Raw genomic sequence first — 3,444 nt, 5'->3', positions numbered from 1 at the left:
AGGTAAGTTTCAGATAATTGTTTTGGAACCTGACTCCGAATTTTGTTAAAGAACTGGCAGGACAATTTATATTGGCGTCATATGCTGCAATTGTCGGTGAAATCAAGGTGAATAATATTATCTGTCCAGTTATTGGTACGAAAGCAAATACAGTTGCACACATGTGTGCAAAATTTGTTAAATTTGTTGTTCGTGCGAGTAGATGGAGCTGGTGGCCGAGCTCTGCCCCTGATTTCCAGTATACTGGCCCTGCAACAAAAGTATACTTTTGAGGAATGAAATAGCTCCTTAAGGTTATAGGGTTTCTTTTTTGAGAATTATGATTCTATAGGAATGTGTCCGAAGGCTGTCAGGTAATGATATTGCCAGCCAAGTATGCAGATACACAATGTAAATTTTCTGAACACAAATTACCTAGGGCATCATGCAAAATACTGATGGTTGGGGTAAAACATATGGACAAGGCCGTATAATTACAGAAACAAACTGACTTGATATGTTACACTGCACTATATGCACTGAAACATCATGTCTTGCTAAAACGACCTCAAAATGGTTGATGCCTAGCATCTTGAAGTCTTCCTGGAACCTCCATTGCAGCTACACATTGTTCAGACTCCATAAAATCGTCATGATGAATGAAGTCTACAAAACTATAGAGACAAAACTACAGAGACAAAACTGCGCTTATCACATCCTTTGCTCGCATGCAGGATCATGAACTTCAGGATAAGCAACCTAACAATTAATTGGAAGTCTTAGTCAAAGCCAATGGGGTAATCTCAGGCGACCGCACTTGAAAGAATCTTGCAAGAGTGAACTGCTGAAGCTTAATGACAGATTTTACAACAATAGACTGTAGTCAGAAAAACATTAAAACATGGATATATTCTTACCAACAACCCAGTGAATGAGACATGATGGTCCGAGAAAAATAGAACAATGCTCTTTGCTAGAGAAAAGCACGCATGCAGATTTTTTACTTATAACATGTATACATAAAGAGAATTAAATTAGATGATAAAATAAATAGAGGAATGCTCTTCCCTGAGGAAAACAAACACATGCATATTTTTACTTATACATACTAGCATATACATACAGAGAATTAAACTAGAAGATAACAGAAATTGCGCAAGCATCAGTCAGAAATTTACCTTTTTATATAGGATTTTATAATATTTGAAGTTCAAAGTGTCTGGCTACTATGCTCCCATTTTGTGTCTACATTTTTTTCGTCTGAAATGCTATGTGTAGTTGGCATACTGTTAATTTACTGATCTGGATCTAATGTCAGGCATATTTGGGGTATGTGCCTAAAAGTGTCTACATTTTATCTCTTCTATTATGCTTGCATAATGTAAAAATGGATCAAAATCCTAGCGATCAGGGAAGTAACCGATGGGCAGAGCGGGTGCTTTAGGACTCCGCGCCATCCTGCCTCAGACTTGGGATGCCCACTAGTGTGCCTGTACTCATCTTGTAAACTCGCCTCCTAGGAGGGTTGTACCAAACTTCTTCTTTTCAATGCAATGAAACGTAAAAGTCTTTTGCGTTTTCTCAACAAAAAAAAATGGATCAAGGAATTTGTAGATTCAGAGCGCTCACCAAGACTACTGCCATCTCTTTAGTGGGTTTCTTTGTCTGGGTCGGTATCTACTTATGCTTGTTACGCTACCTGTTGCAAGATGGATGGATACATTATTAAATAGGTTGATGCTTTATTCCGCATCTATGTCTAAAGGAACTGACCTTTGAATCATTGCTGACAATCTAGTAAATCACAGGAGAAGGACCATCTAATTACTCCATGCGCTGAGCTGAAACATATTGGCATATCACTGAGGAAAAGAAAGAAACTACAAAATTGACTAATTTGCAGAATGATAGAATGACACGCATAGTTCTTTATTTCCAGATATACCATTTCCAAAGACCAAATAGAGCTGAAATTATACTAGTGGCCCAGGTAAATAAAATAGGGGCGTCGTGGGTGCTTGTTGCCACTAACTGCAGCTGAGATTAAAATAAGGGCCGAGGTAAAAAAAAATGGCACACAAGCAGCTCAAACGTGAGATACTTACTTCAACTCCAACAGGAAGTATATATATTTACTTTAAATCCGAAGCTAGATGATAGGAAACACTAACGCATTGTAAATAGAAATCAATTACATCATTGAAGCCCACACATAATTTTTTACCTCTGTTGTTGTTGCAGTAGGAAATGTTAGCAGCACCTCCACAATCATTATTAAGTATTAAGTAGTAACATTACAACAATGTTTAGAGCAGCTACTAGTTGCAGGGAGTATGACCCTGATTGACAGAACAAAAACTTTCATGAATCATAGATGTGTATTTGCATATGGTACAACTGATGAACCAAAATTACAACCAATTTTTAAACTTGAAATAACTATCTGCAATCTCTGAAAATTAGAAATCCGGCAAATCTGACTTGGTTTCAGAAACAAATGGTGATGTATGCACGACAGGAAGGGGGAAAAGAATCCAATAATTCAGTCCACGAAGGATCAGGAATTATTTCATGGTTTAACAATATGAAGCAGCCAACGAATCAACCAAAAATTCTACAACCAGGAGGCAAGATTCTACTAACTGTATGTCTGCTACGAACCAGATTGGGGATTGAAGCAAATAAAAATTATTAGAGCTGGCAAGGTTGACTACATATTTTTAGGACATACCCACATAACCCAGGTGGTGATGTGTGCTAGATAAATGATTAGTGGTAGAGCTTGAGGACGCTGGTAGTGGTGGCCTCCAGCTTGCCTGTCACGTCCTTATCCATTGGGGCCCCTTCAATTCCACCATCGGGAGAACCATCCACCGGCTTGTAGTCAAATTGGGACCTCGCGGGGCACCGGAGCGAGCAGATCGGAACGCTCAAATGCACAAAAAACAATTTGGAAAGAGAATGACGAAGGGAAACGTAAGTGGGATATAATTGGAATTTTAGAACGGAAATCGCTAGATTTGGGGTTGCTCACCTCATCCCGTGCACTCACACCCAACCAAACTTCAATCCAAACAGCGGAGATGCAGTCACATACCAACCCATGCACTGGAGAGCCGCCGCGATCACCAGCAACAACACCGCCCAAGACCTAGGGAGACGCCGCCCAATTGCCCCAGCGACCACGCCATCGAAGACCGCGCCGCCGAGCAGCACGCCAAATAAAAACCGCCCGCAGTAGATTAGGAAAAGACGGGGAGATTTTTTTTTTTTGAGGGGACGGTGAGATGGGCTGGTTTCGAGTAATAACTCATGAAAGGTAAAAATACCTCGACACCGTGGTAATCTTATAGCAAGGGACAGTGCACTTCTTTTCCATCGGCGGGCTTGGCTGGACGCAAGACGTGGCTCGATCAAACGACCAGGGTGAAGAATTACTTATTCTTCACCCTGGGTTATTAATAG

At 40.4% G+C, this 3,444-nt stretch overlaps 1 long non-coding RNA gene across 1 annotated transcript; it reads right to left on the bottom strand.

Moving 5' to 3' along the window:
- Positions 1–382: 382 nt before the first annotated feature.
- LOC123083053 (uncharacterized) lies at positions 383–3,266 on the bottom strand. The gene is made up of 4 exons (XR_006439194.1): positions 2,711–3,266; positions 1,753–1,820; positions 1,609–1,678; positions 383–738 (listed from the first exon to the last, which is right to left on the bottom strand). It is a non-coding gene; the product is annotated as an uncharacterized lncRNA (long non-coding RNA).
- Between the last annotated feature and the right edge of the window lie 178 nt (positions 3,267–3,444).

The sequence above is a fragment of the Triticum aestivum genome, chromosome 1B, assembly GCF_018294505.1.
Source record: "Triticum aestivum cultivar Chinese Spring chromosome 1B, IWGSC CS RefSeq v2.1, whole genome shotgun sequence".
NCBI classification, from domain to species: domain Eukaryota; kingdom Viridiplantae; phylum Streptophyta; class Magnoliopsida; order Poales; family Poaceae; genus Triticum; species Triticum aestivum.
Note: the sequence above shows the minus strand (reverse complement) of the source record. Positions and strands in the feature narration are given on the sequence as shown.